The sequence below is a fragment of the Aegilops tauschii genome, unplaced genomic scaffold, assembly GCF_002575655.3.
Source record: "Aegilops tauschii subsp. strangulata cultivar AL8/78 unplaced genomic scaffold, Aet v6.0 ptg001017l_obj, whole genome shotgun sequence".
Classification (NCBI taxonomy): domain Eukaryota; kingdom Viridiplantae; phylum Streptophyta; class Magnoliopsida; order Poales; family Poaceae; genus Aegilops; species Aegilops tauschii.
Window position 1 is genome coordinate 1 of NW_027333231.1, and position 19,997 is coordinate 19,997.

The window sequence follows — 19,997 nt, forward strand, 5'->3', positions numbered from 1 at the left end:
TGCAATACAGGCGTGGGGATCAGTTGGATCTTTGATTGAGTCATTTTTTTTTGATTGACCTCCTCCAGACCAGAGAGGAGGTCAAATTGAAATTGGAGTTACAATTCAATTTTGTTAAGTTATTTTACTCTGCTTCGACATAAAATAGATGGAATCACGCTCTGTAGGATTTGAACCTACGACATCGGGTTTTGGAGACCCGCGTTCTACCGAACTGAACTAAGAGCGCTTTCATTCATTCAAAAAGAAAATCTTTTTCTATTCCTAATGTATCTCACGTACGTATAGTCTCCACAAATTCACCCACTTTACTTTAATTGATCTCGTCGCTACTGCCTATAAAGAAGAAAGAAGTAATAGGTAGGGATGACAGGATTTGAACCTGTGACATTTTGTACCCAAAACAAACGCGCTACCAAGCTGCGCTACATCCCTTTTCCAAATTAAATTGTTGTACAATGCCATTGTACACAATTCCTGTCTTCTTTTCCACATCATAATTTTCTTCTTCTTTCTATTTTCTTCTTCTTTCTTTCTCTATCTATATATAGAACCCTCGTGTCATTTCTTCTTTTTGGTCTCATATAATTAAGGAATTATATACATATAAAATCCAATATAATTTCGCCTATAAAAGAAGGATTACTTTTCCTTGCTAATATATAGGAAGAAGGGGTCATCTTTTTCTTTTTTAGGGATAGGAAAATTTCGTCGATATGGTTCATTTTATATATAGCATAACAATCTTGGGCAAGAGTTTATGATCATATATGTATTCCAACAAGGAAGGAGGATTTTCAATGCGGGATATAAAAACATATCTCTCTGTAGCACCCGTGCTAAGTACTCTATGGTTTGGTGCTTTAGCAGGTTTATTGATAGAAATTAATCGTTTATTCCCAGATGCTTTGTCATTCCCTTTTTTTTAATTCTAGTTATTGCTATGGGAGGGATAGATTTCTTCGTGATATGACAAAATTTGATCCTTTTCAATCTTTTTTTAGTATCGGAAGGAAAAAGAAAGAAAAGATGGATTGGGTTGAACCTCAGAGTCATTAAAAATTTTGTAAACCCCATTTTTGAAAATAGAAATTCAATTTAAAGGGGTACCCAAGCTAAATAAGGCCTCAGAAATCAGAGCATAGAAAAGGTGGGGCTGGCTAATTAAATGAAAGGATTTCGAACCAAAATCTTTGCTAATTCGACAAGGATTGTATTCTTTAATTATTTCTCTATTTTTTATTACTTAATTTAAGAATAAAAAAAAATTATTCTAATGAATTTTATTCTTCTTCTTCGGATTCAAAATAGAAGAATAAAAGAATAAGTAGAAGAATTAAGTTAAGTCAATCCAAAAAGAAAAGGAGGTTCATGGCCAAGGGAAAAGATGTTAGAATCAGAGTTATTTTGGAATGCATCAGTTGTGTTCGAAAAGGTGCCAATGAGGAATCGACGGGGATTTCTAGATATAGTACTCAAAAGAATCGCCACAATACACCCGGACAATTAGAATTCAAAAAATTTTGTCGTTATTGTCGCAAGCATACGACTCATCACGAAATAAAGAAATAGGAACATCGTGTGTTCGATCTTTCCAAACAACAGAAAGAGTAAGAACTTCATATTTAATATATAAAGAAAACATAGTATAGAATACAAAATACAAATCAACTCATCTGATTTCCGGTAGATATTATTTCATATGTATAGAGGGTATTCATATACTATAATATGAATCAAATAAGATATGGATCAAAGAAAAACTACTTCTTCTGGATCCTAAATTAATAAAATAAAGAAGTGAATTTTCAAATTTTCAAATTTTAAATAAGGAATAAATCATGTATACATCTAAACAACCTTTTCTTAAATCTAAGCAACCCTTTAGTAAATCCAAGCAAACTTTTAATAAATCCAAGCAACCCTTTCGTAAATCCAAGCAAACTTTTCGTAAATTCAAGCAACCTTTTCGTAAATCTAAACAACCTTTTCGTAGGCGTCCCCGGATTGGCCCGGGAGATCGAATTGATTATAGAAACATGAGTTTAATTAATAGATTTATTAGTGAACAAGGAAAAATATTATCGAGACGAATAAATAGATTAACCTTGAAACAACAACGATTAATTACTCTTGCTATAAAACAGGCTCGTATTTTATCTTTCTTACCGTTTCGTAACTATGAGAACGAAAAGCAATTTCAAGCCCAGTCAATTTCAATAATTACAGGTTCTAGACCCAGAAAAAATAGACATATTCCTCAATTAACGCAAAAGTACAATTCCAATCGAAACTTAAGAAACAACAACCAAAATTTAAGAAACAACAACCGGAACTTAAGTTCCGATTGTTGATGTTTTATTCGAATTCGAAAGGGCCAGACCTATATATATTATAAAGAAAGTAATCCAGCTCGTTGATTCCTACCACTTAATCTTAATTTATTGTATCTTCCCGGAGAGGGAACTCCGGGAATTCATCTTTTATTATTCCAGTATATTACTTTATTTATACCTTTAATTGATGATCTTTATTTTATTGGAAATCGTGTAAAGATTATTTGGATTTGATACAGCTACTTGTGCAAGCATTTTACGATTAAGAATCAATTTCTTCTTGTACAGGTTGTGTATTAATTTACTATAACTATCGAATACTTTATATACCCGCGTTGCTGCGTTTATCCGAGTGATCCACAAACGACGAAAATCCCTCTTTTGCCTACCTCTATCTCGATGAGAGGAAACAAAAGCTCTTTTTACCTGTTGGGTAATCATTCGATTAAGTCTTAAATGAGCCCCTCTAAAGTTTGAGGCAAATGAACGCATTTTTGTTCGTCGTCTCCGGGCTATATATCCTCGCGGAACTCTGGTCATTGAATCAAATTAACCTTAATGAATAACTAATGATTTCTCTTCTTTTAGCCACCCTTTTTCTCATTAATAACAAAACTAATTATTCCGATATATAAAATATTAATTCCAATGGCTTTTGCTATAGTAACCTTCCCAACCACGATTTTTTATTCCACTCCGTTCAGTTATTTCTATACGAAATAACAAATTCATTCTAATAATACTAAAAAAAATAGTGGGTTCCATCGTTTCTATGGTTCCCTTTTAAACGGTGAGGCCCTCTCTATACACCGGAGCCCTTTCTTTCATCAAAAGGTATTGCGAACTTGTATAGTCCACATTCTTTGGCTCTACCTATCCATTATAGAGTAAATAGCTCTTTTCACAATAAGAGTTATCCATACAGTGACGGTATTTAATTATGAAAGTTGGCTAAGTAGCTGACCCTGTTAGTCCGTTCTTTTAAGATAAAGGAGCATAAGCCTTTTTCTTTTTATTACTATTTCCTCCGCTTAATGGATAACCATTTGCTACCAATGGGAGAATTGCTTCTTATTTCCAATTTAGATAATTGGATTTGCACCAAAGGAAACCATAAATTCCATATACCATAGAAATCTAGGATAGAGAAGCTATATCCTATTCATTGGTACTAATCATGGATACTTCAATTTTTTTTATATTTGTTTGAAGTCATGATCTGAACGAGTCGCACATACACCCTAGCACATGTTCCTCGACGCTGAGGGCATCCTTTAAGCGCGGCCGTTTTTCGAGCATTTCGTATTGGCTGTCTTGCGTTTCTAATAAGTTGTTTAACCGTCGGCATGTTGTATGTATATAGAAAAAAATGGATTGGTTTAGATCCATCTTAACCTGATGATTGCTCATCATGAAGTCTTTCTATTTTCTATTAAATCGAGGAAAACACGAATTTAGCTGTGAAATAACTTTACAAGAAATCCGGACACTACCAATCCTTAAACATTTCTGGAAACCACACTGGATCAGTATCGCAGTGCTTGTCAATCATTTCATCCCCTACAATATCGACAAGTCCATAAGCTTTGGCTTCGTCTGCTGACATAAAAACATCCCTTTCCATGTCTTCGGATACAACCCAAAAAGGCTTGCCTGTTCTTACTGCATAAACCCTTGTGATCATTTCGCGAACTTTGTGTAACTCTTCTACTTCTAGTAAAAATTCTGGTGTCCTTGCCCGATAATAAGCACTAGCAGGTTGGTGAAGCATAATCCTCGCGTGAGGGAATGCTATACGCTTGGTGGGTTCTCCTCCAAGCAGAATGAAGGACGCCATGGAGGCGGCTATTCCGAGGCATATTGTATATATATCTGGTGTCACCGTTTGCATCGTATCAAAAATAGCCATTCCTGAGATTAGCCACCCGCCTGGGGAGTTTATAAACAAAAAAATATCACTAATTCCATCTTCTATACTCAGATATACCATGAGACCTGTAATATGATTCGTGATCTCGCAACGAATCTCTTGACCTAAAAAAAGTGTCCTTTCTCGATACATAACATTGTATAAGTCAACCCAAGTCGCTTCTTCATCTCCAGGAATCCGGTAAGGTACTTTTGGAACACCAATGGGCATATTAGATTAATATTATTAAATTTAAGTAAGAAAACCACACTTTAATATGGAAACGTAAGAATGGAACAGAAAGAAAGAATCCGCAGTTTATTGTCTTAATTTTTATTCTTATTCTATATGAATACTATAGATTCTATTAATACGTAGATTGAAAGGTTATACATATAAGGAATGTAAGACAGATTGAATAAAGAAAAAGGAATGGGTGATTCGAATGCTAAACAAAGAGGGGTAGCGATCTATTCTTCGTTTTTTCCAAATTGGCCAAGTTACCCATTGCATATTGGCACTTATCGAGTATAGAATAGATCTGCTTCTCTTTCTTCTTATGAACAGAATTGGCTTCTTATTTTTAATGGAATGAAATAAATATTCGCGCTTTCTGACACAGAATCCCCTAGAAGGGTTAGGTACATAGGATATGGATAGTCTTTTTCAATGCGATAAAATAAAGCGACATCGTGTCTATTTTTCTTTGCTAAAGGGGTATTTCCATGGGTTTGCCTTGGTATCGTGTTCATACTGTCGTATTGAATGATCCGGGTCGATTGCTTGCGGTGCATATAATGCACACAGCTCTAGTTTCTGGTTGGGCTGGCTCAATGGCTTTATACGAATTAGCAGTTTTTGATCCCTCTGATCCTGTTCTGGATCCAATGTGGAGACAAGGTATGTTCGTAATTCCCTTCATGACTCGTTTAGGAATAACGGATTCGTGGGGTGGTTGGAGTATTTCAGGAGGAACTGTAACAAATCCGGGTATTTGGAGTTATGAAGGTGTGGCAGGTACGCATATTGTGTTTTCTGGCTTGTGTTTCTTGGCAGCGATCTGGCATTGGGTATATTGGGACCTAGAAATATTCTCTGATGAGCGGACGGGAAAACCCTCTTTGGATTTGCCCAAGATCTTTGGAATTCATTTATTTCTTGCAGGGGTGGCTTGCTTTGGCTTTGGGGCATTTCATGTAACGGGTTTGTATGGTCCTGGGATATGGGTATCCGATCCTTATGGACTAACTGGAAAAGTACAAGCTGTAAATCCAGCGTGGGGTGCAGAAGGTTTTGATCCTTTTGTTCCGGGGGGAATAGCTTCTCATCATATTGCTGCGGGTACATTGGGTATATTAGCGGGCTTATTCCATCTTAGTGTCCGTCCGCCTCAACGTCTATATAAAGGATTACGTATGGGCAATATTGAAACTGTACTTTCCAGTAGTATCGCTGCTGTTTTTTTTGCAGCTTTCGTAGTTGCTGGAACTATGTGGTATGGGTCAGCAACGACCCCAATCGAATTATTTGGGCCTACTCGTTATCAGTGGGATCAGGGATACTTTCAGCAAGAAATATATCGAAGAGTTAGCAATGGTTTAGCCGAAAATCTTAGTTTATCAGAAGCTTGGTCTAAAATTCCCGAAAAATTAGCCTTTTATGATTATATTGGTAATAATCCGGCAAAAGGGGGATTATTCAGAGCAGGCTCAATGGACAATGGGGATGGAATAGCTGTTGGATGGTTAGGACATCCCGTCTTTAGAGATAAAGAAGGACGTGAGCTTTTTGTACGCCGTATGCCTACTTTTTTTGAAACATTTCCGGTTGTTTTGGTAGATGAGGAGGGAATTGTTAGAGCAGACGTTCCTTTTAGAAGAGCAGAATCCAAATATAGTGTTGAACAAGTAGGTGTAACGGTGGAGTTCTATGGTGGCGAACTTAATGGAGTAAGTTATTCTGATCCTGCTACTGTAAAAAAATATGCGAGGCGTTCTCAATTAGGGGAAATTTTTGAATTAGACCGGGCTACTTTGAAATCTGATGGTGTTTTTCGCAGCAGTCCAAGGGGTTGGTTCACTTTTGGTCATGCTACCTTTGCTTTGCTCTTCTTTTTCGGACACATTTGGCATGGCGCTAGAACATTGTTCCGAGATGTTTTTGCTGGTATTGATCCAGATTTGGATGCTCAAGTGGAATTTGGAACATTCCAAAAAGTGGGAGATCCAACTACAAGGAAACAGGCAGTCTGATACACATTGTTATAGTATCTTTCACCTCTCTTTTTTGATTTGACATGGGAAACATCTCCCATCCTTTCTTTGACTCTTTTTCTTTCTTTATATGGGAAATTCTCCCAAATGACAAATGAATAGGTGTGGAAGTTATAATTGTAAATAAACCAGGATCGAATCTATGGAAGCATTGGTTTATACGTTCCTTTTAGTTTCGACTTTAGGGATAATTTTTTTCGCTATCTTCTTCCGAGAACCACCTAAGGTTCCACCAACTCCAACTAAAAGAATAAAATAATTTCATTTAAGTAAGAAGTCCCCCTATCTGGGAGACTTCTTACTTAAATTAGTCTCCGTGTTCTTCGAATGGATCTCTTAATTGTTGAGAGGGTTGCCCAAACGCGGTATATAAGGCATACCCAGTAAAGCTTACAAGTAAACCAGATATGGAGATGGCGACTAAAGTTGCTGTTTCCATTTTTATAGAATTTCAAGATTACAATGGATCTACGAAAAGATCGTGTATTTACAACTACAACGGAATAGTATACAAAGTCAACACCAATGATTAAATAGAATTTATGGCTACACAAACCGTTGAAGATAGTTCTAAACCTAGGCCAAAACGAACTGGTGCAGGTAGTTTACTGAAACCCTTGAATTCGGAATATGGGAAAGTCGCCCCGGGTTGGGGGACTACTCCTTTTATGGGGATCGCAATGGCTTTATTCGCTATATTCCTATCTATCATTTTAGAAATTTATAATTCTTCCGTTTTACTGGACGGAATTTTAACCAATTAGGTTTCTACTAACTAAAACTAGGAAGTCAGAGTTTTTCCATCCAAAAAAGCCTTTCTAGTTTAAGATCTACATTTCTAGATATTATGGTAGTTCGACCGCGGAATTTTTTTGTTTCGGTATCTCTGGAATATGAGTGTGTGACTTGTTAGAATTGATCCTATTGATAATACATAGAAAGGGCCTGTTATCTCTATCAAGATGATTCTAATTCGTCAGATATTATTTATTCTAGTATCTGGAACACGAAATAGATAGAGTGGATCAAAAAAAAATGGAACTATGATTCATACTCACTATTAAGACCTCGCAACCAGACTGAAAAATTCAAGTAGTTCTTAAATAAAAATAAAAAAGAAATTTTTCTTCCTTCCAATTTTGTTTGCCCAAAAGACAACTTTTTTTCTCTCGATTTTGTCGAGTCATTACACTGATTCAATAAATGATTATCAAGCGGTTCTTATTCGAAGAACCCTTGCCTTTTGTTTAGCTTGAGACTAAATCATCGTGGCTCTAGTATGAATCTAAGGTTTTAATTGAACTGATTCATAGGATCTCAACAAGATAATTTCTATATTACGCATAAAAAAACAAATCCTTTATAGGGAAGAGAAAAGTCAAGAAGCCTCTAATGACCAACATAAGGGAAAGGAAGAAAGAAAGACGCGCCAACTTGAGATTTTTTGGCATTATCATCACAAAGAAGATATTCCGGATTTTTCTTATTTGATATCTTCAAGGCAAATCGACCCAATTCAGTGGCTGATGAAGTTTTGAACCTTTTTTCTAATATTCGTTGAAAATTTTTGTGTTTCTGCTTGAGCCGTACGAGATGAAATTTTCATATACGGCTCTTAGAGGGGGACTCGGGTTAGTTACCTATCTCAATAAAGTATATGATTGGTTTGAGGAACGTCTTGAGATTCAGGCAATTGCAGATGATATAACTAGTAAATATGTTCCTCCCCATGTCAACATATTTTATTGTTTAGGGGGAATTACACTTACTTGTTTTCTAGTACAAGTCGCTACCGGTTTTGCTATGACTTTTTACTACCGACCAACCGTTACAGAGGCTTTTTCCTCGGTTCAATACATAATGACCGAGGCCAACTTTGGTTGGTTAATCCGATCAGTTCATCGATGGTCAGCAAGTATGATGGTTTTAATGATGATCCTGCATGTATTTCGTGTGTATCTCACAGGGGGATTTAAAAAACCCCGTGAATTAACTTGGGTCACAGGTGTGGTTTTGGCTGTTTTGACTGCATCATTTGGTGTAACTGGTTATTCTTTGCCTTGGGATCAAATTGGCTATTGGGCAGTCAAAATTGTGACAGGTGTACCTGACGCCATTCCGGTAATAGGATCGCCTTTAGTGGAGTTATTACGCGGAAGTGCTAGTGTGGGCCAATCCACTTTGACTCGTTTTTATAGTTTACATACCTTTGTACTGCCTCTGCTTACTGCCGTATTTATGTTAATGCACTTTCCAATGATACGTAAGCAAGGTATTTCGGGTCCTTTATAGGGAAGGCATATCATAGAGAATTATAATTATCATATATCATATCGGGTAGGTTTTGGTATTTCATTGCTACAAGCATGGGTTATTGTAAAATAACACATGTCATTTGGATACTTCTCTTCAACTCCAAAGTATTTTTATACAATACAAATAGTTGAAGTTAATTTTACGAAAGAAAAAAGGCGGATTATGGGAGTGTGTGACTTGAATTATTGATTTGGCCATGCAGATAAAGAATTGGATCTGCCACATTAGAATTCACAACCAAAGGTGTCTCCGCATCCAATCAACATGTAAGTCCCCTACCTAGGAAGGATAGGCTGGTTCACTTGAGGAGAATATCTTCTATGATCATACCGCAACCATGTCATCCATGAACAGGCTCCGTAAGATCCCATAGAGTAGAAATGGAATAAGTCATGTGACATGATCCAGTTCTCTATTTATTACACTTACCTTTTTATTATAGTATGGAAATGCATTCATTTTCTTTGCATCGATTGTGATCCGCAATACTATCGGAGTAAAAGAAGGGATCTAAGGAAGAATGTAGGCTAAACTTTTTGATTTTTTATTAGTAACAAGTAAATATTTTGTTTGGAGGTAAGAAACTTGCGATATTGAGGGGATAAATACCAACTAATCAAGAGACATGAGACAATCCACAAAGCAATTGATCATGATCAAATTTGTAAGCCCACTTGGATATTGAGCATTTACCCATAAGAATAGGATTATTTTCAATGAGTAGTTGTAGGTGCAACTTCGGAAAAGAGAATCTGATAAAGCTTTTCTTGCCTAGAGTCATTGAGTCATTATAAACCTTAATTCTATTAAGGATCTTCCGCGGTCTTATTTCTTTCACTCTTGCTCGAGCCGGATGATGATAAATTCTCATGTCCGGTTCCTTTGGGGGATGGATCCTAAAGAGTTCACCTATCCCAATAACAAAGAAACCAGACTTAAATGATCCTGTATTAAGAGCTAAATTAGCTAAAGGGATGGGACATAATTATTACGGGGAACCCGCATGGCCCAACGATCTTTTATATATTTTTCCAGTAGTAATTCTAGGTACTATTGCATGTAATGTAGGTTTAGCGGTTCTCGAGCCATCAATGATTGGTGAACCGGCAGATCCGTTTGCAACTCCTCTGGAAATATTACCCGAGTGGTACTTCTTTCCCGTGTTTCAAATACTCCGTACGGTACCCAATAAGTTATTGGGCGTTCTTTTAATGGTTTCTGTGCCAACAGGCTTATTGACAGTACCTTTTCTAGAGAATGTCAATAAATTCCAAAATCCATTTCGCCGCCCAGTAGCTACGACCGTTTTTTTAATCGGTACTGTAGTAGCTCTTTGGTTAGGTATTGGAGCAACATTACCCATTGATAAATCATTAACTTTAGGTCTTTTTTAGATATTTTTTGATTCATTCAACCGTGAAGTACCATAGGTATCTAGGAAATAGTTACTTCCAAGTGAATCTTCCCTAGATACCTAAAATCCATTTTATTATGATCCATTTCGCGAAAATATAGATTGTACCAAAGATGCTAAATTGTTTTCTTTTTATTCTAACTCGAAAAAGAAGAAGAAAAAAAATTGCAATGGATTTAAAACGAGAGTTTATTCTTAAGTAAATCAATTGGGAGATGCTTCTCTAGAGTGTCCCATATATGTTTTCTATCTTCCATACGAAAACTGTCAATTCTCAGAAGATCTTCTTCAGTCTTACTCAAAAGGTCCAATAGTGTATGTATATTGGCCCTTTTTAGACAATTATACGTTCTAGAAGTCAATTCTAATTGATCAATAAAAATAGAATTCAATGGAATTCCTTTTTTGTTTTTCTTTAGATTAGTTAATCTTTTTTGAAAAGTAAAAAGGGGTGGAGTAAACCTGTTTTTATTTTCTTCGAAACTAGCGCCCTCTTCCTCCGCGTGTAGAAAAGGAAGAAATAAATCAATCAAATTACGAGAAGCCTCATAAAGTGCTTCCTTAGGGGTTAAACTTCCATTAGTCCATATTTCTAGAAAAAGTATCTCGTGTTTTTCATTTCCATTCCCACAAGAAAAAATACTATAATTCACATTTCGAACAGGCATGGATACAGCATCTATAGGATAACTTCCATCTTGATAGTTCTTTCTGAGTTCTGTCTGATATCCACGATCTCTCTTGATCTGTAAATCAATACAGAAATCAATGGGCTCTGTCAAGTTAGCTATAGGTTGTGCCGTATCAACGATTTCTACGGAAGGCGGTAAGATGATATCTTGAGCAGTTATGTATCTAGGACCTTTGACGCAAATGGATGCGTCTCTAACTCCATAGAGATTACTTCTCAATACAATTTCTTTCAAATTTAGTAAAATTTCTTGTACGGATTCTTCAATACCTGCTATTGTAGAATACTCGTGCGGCACGCTCCCAAATTTTGCACGTGTGATACATGTTCCTTCTATTTCTCCAAGTAAAGCTCTTCGCAAGGCAATACCGACGGTGTCCGCTTGACCTTTTCTAAGCGGGGACAGAATGAAACGACCATAATAAAGGCGCTTACTATCTACTCTTGATTCAACACACTTCCACTGTAGTGTTTGAGTGGATCCTGCTACCTCCTCTCGAACCATAATAGACTAGTATTATTATTTTATCATTGAATCGTTTATTTCTCTTGAAATGAAAGTTGAAAGCGGGTTAATTCTTTTACAGACGTCTTTTTTTAGGCGGTCGACATCCATTATGCGGCATAGGTGTTACATCGCGTATACAACTTAATCGCACACCACTTTTAGCAATGGCTCGTAATGCGGCATCTCTTCCACTACCAGCGCCCTTTACCATAACTTCTGCTCGTTGCAAACCTACTGTACGAATAGCATCTACTGCTGTTCTTTGACCAGCATAGGGTGATGCTTTTCTTGAGCTTTTGAATCCACAAGTACCGGCCGAGGACCAAAAAACCACCCGACCTTGTGGGTCTGTAACAGTTATAATGGTATTGTTGAAACTAGCTTGAACATGAATAACCCCTTTTGTTATTCTACGTGCACTCTTCCGTAAACTAAAACGTGCATTCCTACGTAAACCAATACGCACTTTCTTACGTGAACCAATTTTTGGTATAGCTTTTGCCATATTTTATTATCTCATAAATATGAGTTAGAAATAAAAAAAAGAAAAAAAGATACAAAGATATCCGTTTCAGGGTAAAATAAACCCTTTACTTTAATTATTTTAAATGAAATTATTTTATTTGGAATTGGAACATTTCCGCGGGTACTTTTTTTTACTTTTTAGAAAGTAAAGTTCTTTTTCGAAAGATTACCCCTGTCTTTGTTTATGCTTCGGATTAGAGCAAATGACTCTAATTCGTCCACGCCTACGAATCAGTCGACATTTTGTACAAATTTTACGAACGGAAGCTCTTATTTTCATATTTCCGTATCCTTTTTTAAACTATGAATCTAATCTTTTGGAAAAAATAAGTCTCTTCGCTTGAATTTTAGAACTTAGAATTTATTACCCTAGAAAAAAAAGAAAAACCTAATCCTTTGAATCTTTGGTATCCTTCAAATCTTCGCTATCCTTCAAATCTTCGCTATCCTTCGAGTCTTCGATACGCTTCGAATCCTTATGGGGAAGTCTATAAATTATACGTCCCTTGCTTGAATCATAACGACTTACTTCAATTTTGACCCTATCCCCCATCAGTATTCGTATAGAACTAGACCGTATCTTTCCTGAAATATAGCCTAGGATGATGGTGTCATTCTCTAGCCGGATTTTGTGTCATTCTCTAGCCGAACGCGGAACATTCCATGGGTAGGGCTTCCGTAACTAAACCTTCGAAAGTTACTTTTGCTTCTCTCGGGTTTTTTTTCTCTTCCTATTTTTTTTTTCTGTCATATTTTTTTTCTCCTATTTTTCTATTTTTATTTTAAAAATAGGAAGGGCGAGATAGAATTCAAGCACTATAGGCGGGGCGATTACATATATAACATAAGACTTCTCCCCCAATTCTGTTTAGTCGAGCTTCTCGATCTGTCATTATTCCTCGAGAAGTAGAAAGAATAGCAATTCCATTCCACCCAAAACTTTAGAATTCCTTGATAGTTGGTATAAATTCGTAAGCCGGTCGGCTGATACGCTTTAAAAAGGTTCTTGTTCTATATATTCCTTTTCTAGTCTTTCTCTTTTGATGTCGCAAAGTTGAAACCAAGAAATATCTGTTACGTTCCTGATGTTTCCGAACACTTTCAATAAAACCCTCTCGTAGAAGTATTTTAACAATGTTTTCGGTAATATTTGTAGATACTACTCGAACTGTTCCTTTTTTATTCATGTCCGCATTTCTTATAGAGGTTAGTAAATCAGCATAGTGTCCTTGCCCATAAGACTCTAATTCTAGTTCCTCCTAATTTTTCTATAATCAACATGTTTTCTTTTTTTTTTTCATTTTGGATTTTAAAACATATACGTAAAAACAATCTACTAAATTAATTCTTGGTCTCAATTTCGCCTACTAGTATTTATAATACTTCAGGAGCTAATGAAACTATTTTGGTAAAATTCAATTCTCTCAATTCCTCGGCAATCGCGCCAAAAACTCGAGTTCCTTTTGGATTGCCTTTTTGATCAATTATAACCGCAGCATTGTCATCATAGCGGATTATTATACCGTCTTCGCATTTGAACTCTTTACATGTACGTACAATTACAGCTCGAATTACTTCGGATCTTTCTAGAGGCATTTGGGGCAATGCGTCTTTGATTACAGCAACAATAACATCACCAATACGAGCATATCGCTGATTACCAGCAGCTCCTATGACTCGAATACACATCAATTTTCGAGCTCCACTATTATCTGCTACATTTAAAAGGGTCTGAGGTTGAATCATATATTTTTTATTTTGATTTCAATTTGTTATTTCAATGCAAAAGGATGAAAGAAATATTGTCTTTCCAGAAAGAAAAACCGGGCATTTTTTTTTATCTTCCATACCCCTTTTAGGGTTCTATATCTCTAATCGAATAAATTGACTTCGTATGGCATTTTACTGGCAGCTATGGAGATAGCTGCTCTAGCTACAGTTTCAGATACTCCCCCCATTTCATAAAGTATACGACCAGGTTTAACAACGGATACCCAATATTCGGGGGACCCCTTTCCCGAGCCCATACGTGTTTCCGTGGGTCTTAGTGTAACCGGTTTGTCGGGAAATATACGTACCCATATTTTTCCACCACGACGTGCATATCGTGTTATTGCTCTTCGTCCTGCTTCTATCTGTCTCGCCGTGATCCAAGCGGGTTCAAGTGCTTGAAGAGCATATCTACCAAAACAAATACGATTGCCTCGCAGGATTTTCCTTTCATTCTTCCTCTATGTTGTTTGCGAATCTGGTTCTTTTGGGGTTATAGTCGATGGTTCTCTTTCTTAGTTCCATCTCTACTGCAAAACTGGACATGAGAGTTTCTTCTCATCCAGCTCCTCGCGAATGGAATGAGAAAGCATGTAAATTTCTCTAATTCATAATATTCAAAATATTACGGTACGGATAGATACACATTAATAGATAATAGAAAAAGTTCGTTTTTTTATATTGAATTTGTTAAACAGGAAAAATATAATATATAGTCAAAAAAGAAGATCTAGAATATATCCAGATGTGTGTGTATATTTATCTAAATTCTATATTTATAGATAATGTAATCCTTCTAAAAAAATCCTTATTTTTACTCTTATTGAATCGCGGTAAAGTATTCTAATTCAATAAGAATTTCGCGGGCGAATATTTACTCTTTCCTGTCTTATTTGTTAATTTATAAACTTACAAATAAGACAATTTTTTTGGTTTGTTCCGCCATCCCACCCAATGAAGTGTTAGGATTCTTTTCAATAAAATCCTATGGAATCATAGGTTCTGTCGTTCCCACTGCTTCTCCTTGAATGGTTAGGTCTGAATCCCGCAACGGAGCTTCCAAAAAATTTCTTTCCGAGTTAATTTTCTCAGTTTTATTAACCCGGGCGGCTCTTTATTATTGCTTTAAATTTGTAGTTCTTGTTTCAAGTTACAATTTTTAATTCTCTATTATTTTTATTATATTGATGCTTTATCACATTGCCTTTTATGATGTAATTCATAGACCATACATAGTGGAATCCTATATCTTATTTATTTCCTCTTCCTTCTTTCTATCATCCCTCCCTTTATCCACATCCTTTAGTTTTGCTTCACAACCTAGAATCCCTTTCTTTTTTAGAGAAAAAATTGCAGTTGCTACAACTATATGGACACATCTACTCATTTATGATAGAGGTATTTATTCATATAGTGACTGTTTCTTAGTTAGGATCTCGACAATACGAAGCAATAGGTTGGTTATTAGTTAATTTTCTATAATTACTAAGTTTTTTCTTAAAAAAAGAAAAAAATAACGAGTCACACACTAAGCATAGCAATTATATTAAATGATTTATCAATTTTCATTAAATCTTATAGAAAGAGGTATAATTTCTTCTTTTGCAGGATTTCAGGAAAAAGTCTCTTGTCATTTTTTATTCTATCAATGGACAGAATCCGAAGACAAGATTACTTATTCTTCGTCTACGAATATCCAAATTTTTACACCTAATACTCCATAGATAGTCCGAATTGGATAGCAGCAATAATCAATTTTAGCGCGAATTGTTTGGAGGGGAAGTCTACCCTTTTTAATAGATTCGGCGCGTGCAATTTCTTTTCCTCCGAGACGACCCGCAATTTTTACTTTTACTCCCCCTTATATCTGCTTTTTTAGTTAATTCAATGGCTTTTTTTATTGCCTTTCGGAATGAAACTCTATTTTTTAATTGGAAAGCTATATATTCTGCAAGAATGTTAGGCTGTCTATAAGGTTCTTTCACTTTTTCGATAGAAATATTAAATCTCTGGTTTACAGAGTTAATTTCCTTTTGTAGATCTTTCTCTAATTCTTCGATTGCTCCTTTTTTCTTTAATAAATTTGGGAATCCAATATGGATTATGACGTGGATCGTATCGATTTCTTTTTGGATTTCTATATGTGTAATTACTTCGGAACTTGAACCTGAGTCCATTTTTCTATTATGTGTAATTACTTCGGAACTTGAGTCTGATTCTATTTTTCTATTCGAGCCCTTTTTCCTATTCTTTTGTATATAGTTCTTGATACAATCCCTTATTTTTTTATCTTCCTGTAGACCTTCAGAATAATTTTTTGGTTGTGCGAACCAAAAGGAATGGTGTTTTTGGGTTGTACCAAGTCTGAAACCGAGTGGATTTATTTTTTGTCCCATATTTTTCTATTCTATATTTTTTTTTACTGGGAATCGAAATCTTAGATGGATCTAAAGGTTATTTAGATTTCTTTACTATATTTAGTACAATTGTTATATGACACATGCTTTTTTTTATGGGGAAACTACGTCCTCGAGCTCGAGGTCTGAATTTCTTCATAATAGTACTCCTACTGACTTCGGCTTTAGTAATAAATAAATTCGCTTTGTCGAAATCCCTATAATGAGTAGCATTTGCGGCTGCCGAATAAACCAACTTTAAGATGGGATAAGATGCTCGATAGGGCATGAGGTTCAGTATCATAACAGTTTCCTCGTAGTAACGCCAGCGAATCTCGTCAAGAACTCTTTGTGCTTTGAAAACAGACATAGGGATACGTTTTTGTGCTTTGAAAACTCTCTCGAACTTAAGTAGACGATCGGTTGGAACTTTCCTTGCGAGTTTCCTTAGCCCACTTTTCTTCTTCTTTATCCTAGGGATATACTTTACTAGTTTGAAACTTGTCATAAATAAGGTTATTCCCCGCCTACCTTTACTTTATTTTGAATCTTTTTTTTCTTCTTAATCTTTCTATTCAGAATTCAGTTAACGACGAGATTTAGTATCCTTTCTTGCATTTTCATAACTCGTGAAATGCCGAGTAGGCACGAATTCCCCCAATTTGCGACCTACCATAGGATTTGTTATGTAAATAGGTATATGTTCCTTTCCATTATGAATCGCGATTGTATGGCCAACCATTGTGGGTAGAATGCTAGATGCCCGGGACCACGTTACTATTGTTTCTTTCTCCTCCTTCATATTGACCTTTTCTATCTTTGCCAATAAATGATGAGCTACAAAAGGATTCGTTTTTTTTCGTGTCACAGCTGATTACTCCTTTTTTCCTTTTTAAAGAGTGGCATTCTATGTCCAATATCTCGATCGAAGTACGGAGGTCAGAATAAATAGAATAATGATCAATGGAAAAAAGCAAAAAATCCTTTAGCTGGATAAGGGGCGGATGTAGCCAAGTGGATCAAGGCAGTGGATTGTGAATCCACCATGCGCGGGTTCAATTCCCGTCGTTCGCCCATCGCATTATTGCAAATTCCAAAAATGCAATTTTCCATATTCCTAGTTACGTATTTACTTACGGCGACGAAGAATAAAACTATCGCTATATTTTTTCCTTTTCCTAGTTCTTCTTCCAAGCGCAGGATAACCCCAAGGGGTTGTGGGTTTTTTTCTACCAATGGGAGCTTTCCCTTCACCGCCCCCATGGGGGTGGTCCACAGGGTTCATAACTACCCCTCTTACTACGGGGCGTTTACCTAGCCAACACTTAGATCCGGCTCTACCCAAACTTTTTTGGTTCACCCCAACATTACCCACTTGTCCGACTGTTGCTAAGCAGTTTTGGGATACTAAACGGACCTCCCCAGATGGTAATCTTAAAGTGGCCGATTTACCCTCTTTTGCAATGAGTTTCGCTACAGCACCTGCTGCTCTAGCTAATTGCCCACCCCTTCCACGTGTGATTTCTATGTTATGCATGGCCGTGCCTAAGGGCATATCGGTTGAAGTAGATTCTTCTTTTCTCTCAAAAAACCCCTTCCCAAACTGTACAAGCTTCTTCCAAAGCATACGGCTTTCTAGATGTATATGACGATCTCTAGACAGATGGATCTTATATGAATCATATGATGAAGTACCACATGAGTGGATATATAGGAAAGGAATCCAAATCTGCCGAATCGCTCATGTTATGATCTTCTACATCCTAGGTCTCTGCGTTCCGTCATCTGGCTTATGTTCTTCATGTAGCATTCAGATCGAATGACTCTATGAAATTACGTCGATACTTCCACATATTATGGGTAACGTAGGAGACATCCCTATTTTCCCCCGGGGGTCTTAATTACCACTGCTTAGCTTTCAATTTGCCTCTGACCATCAAATTAAATGTGAATAACCCGTCCTCCTCTCTTTGAAACAAGGGGCGCTTCCGGTTCTGTGCGTGCTTCAAACAATTTTGTCTTCTCCATATTACCATATCTCTAGAGCCAATAATTTTCTATGAGGAACTACTGAACTCAATCACTTGCTGCCGTTACTCAACAGTTTTCTGTTGAGGTCTATCCCGTAGAGGTAGTCAAATTGGATCAGTGATCGATTTCTAGGTTTCGTCGTAAACCTAATTGGTTACTTCCAATTACGTAAATCAATAGTTCAAACCGCACTCAAAGGTAGGGCATTTCCCATTGATATAGGAACTTTTGTACCAGAAACAATAGTATCTCCAATTATAGCCCCTCTGGGATGTAAAATATATCTCTTCTCACCATCCCCATAGTGTATGAGACAAATGTATGCATTTCGATTAGGGTCGTATTCTATGGTTACGATTCTACCAGATATGTCTTTTTGATTCCGTCGAAAATCTATTTTACGGTATAGGCGCTTATGACCTCCCCCTCTATGCCTTGCGGTAATGATTCCTCTGGAATTACGACCTTTACCACAACGGTGCCGTCCATGGATCAAATTATTTCGTGGATTGGATTTCACTTGCCTGTCTACGGTTCCCTTGCGTGTGCTCGGGATAGGTGTTTTGTATAAATGTTTCGCCGTATTATTAAGTATTCTCCTTTAGTTTTTTTCTCTATCTAGAAGTGGAATAGAATAACCCGGTTGAAGGGTAATGATCATACGTCTGTAATGCATTGTATGGCCCAGAATAGGTCCTATTCTTCTACCTTTTCCAGGTAGTCGATGGCTATTCACAGCTACCACCTTAACACCAAAGAAGAGTTCGACCCAATGCTTTATTTCTGTCTTAGTGAATCCCGATTCGACATTAAAAGTATATTGATTCTTTCCCAATAAACGAAGACTTTTTTCTGTAAATACTGCGTATTTGATTCCATCCATAAATCGACTTTCCCTCCTATGCTCTGAGTTCCAGTATCGATAAGAATTCGAGTTCTTATTGTTCTTATGTTATGGTATGAATATACCATACCAATTCGTTATGTATGGATGATGGATGAGATTCCATGGATAGAGAGCCAGTTCCAATAGACTTATGGAATGTTCCCGTTCGTGTGCATCCAGCAGGAATTGAACCCGCAAATTTACCAATTATGAGTTGGGCGCTTTAACCATTCAGCCATGGATGCTTAACAGGGATCATCGTACATCGTAAATAACCAATTTTCATATAGAAAGACATATCATAGAAAAATGAAATCGAAAATATTCCGAGATGGCAAATATTCGGAGATGACTATGAAAACACCTCTCTGGATCCTCGAATTGAAAGAGAGATTGAGAGGGATCAAGAATCCTAATTCTCGCTATTTGGAATGGATCCAATTCTATTGAGTCTGACTCATAGTGATCATTTCTCTTTAGCAAAGAATGACCTTGGTTATCAAAGGATTGAACAACCGGGATCCATTTACTTATGATACCTAGTTGGCATTGATAACAAGGATCTAATGAATTATGAGTTTAATAGATCCTCTTTAGCAGAAAGACGTATATTCCTTGCTCATTATCAGACAATCACTTATTCCCAAACCTCGTGTGGGACTAATCGTTTTCATTTACCATCTCATGGAAAACCCTTTTCGTTCCGCTTAGCCCTATCGGGTATTTTAGTGATAGGTTCTGTAGGAACTGGACGATCCTATTTGGTCAAATACCTAACGAAAAATTACGATTTTCCTTTCATTAAGGTACGAGGGCTTCTTATTCCACAAGAACGAAAGCACCTTTTCATTCTTTCATATACTAGGGGTTTTTACTTGGAAAAGACAATGTTCCATACTAAAGGATTCGGGTCCATAACCACGAGTTCCAGTGCACTAGATC

At 36.6% G+C, this 19,997-nt stretch overlaps 1 long non-coding RNA gene and 2 other non-coding genes across 3 annotated transcripts; 1 reads left to right on the forward strand and 2 right to left on the reverse strand.

The window, feature by feature from the left end:
• Positions 1 to 155: 155 nt before the first annotated feature.
• On the reverse strand, positions 156 to 229 carry TRNAW-CCA (transfer RNA tryptophan (anticodon CCA)). Its single transcript has one exon. It is a non-coding gene; the product is annotated as a tRNA-Trp (tRNA).
• Positions 230 to 361: 132 nt separating this feature from the next.
• On the reverse strand, positions 362 to 435 carry TRNAP-UGG (transfer RNA proline (anticodon UGG)). The gene has a single exon. It is a non-coding gene; the product is annotated as a tRNA-Pro (tRNA).
• A 15,373-nt stretch (positions 436 to 15,808) lies between these two features.
• LOC141036750 (uncharacterized) lies at positions 15,809 to 19,250 on the forward strand. The gene is made up of 2 exons (XR_012198192.1): positions 15,809 to 17,703; positions 18,368 to 19,250. It is a non-coding gene; the product is annotated as an uncharacterized lncRNA (long non-coding RNA).
• Positions 19,251 to 19,997: the final 747 nt, after the last annotated feature.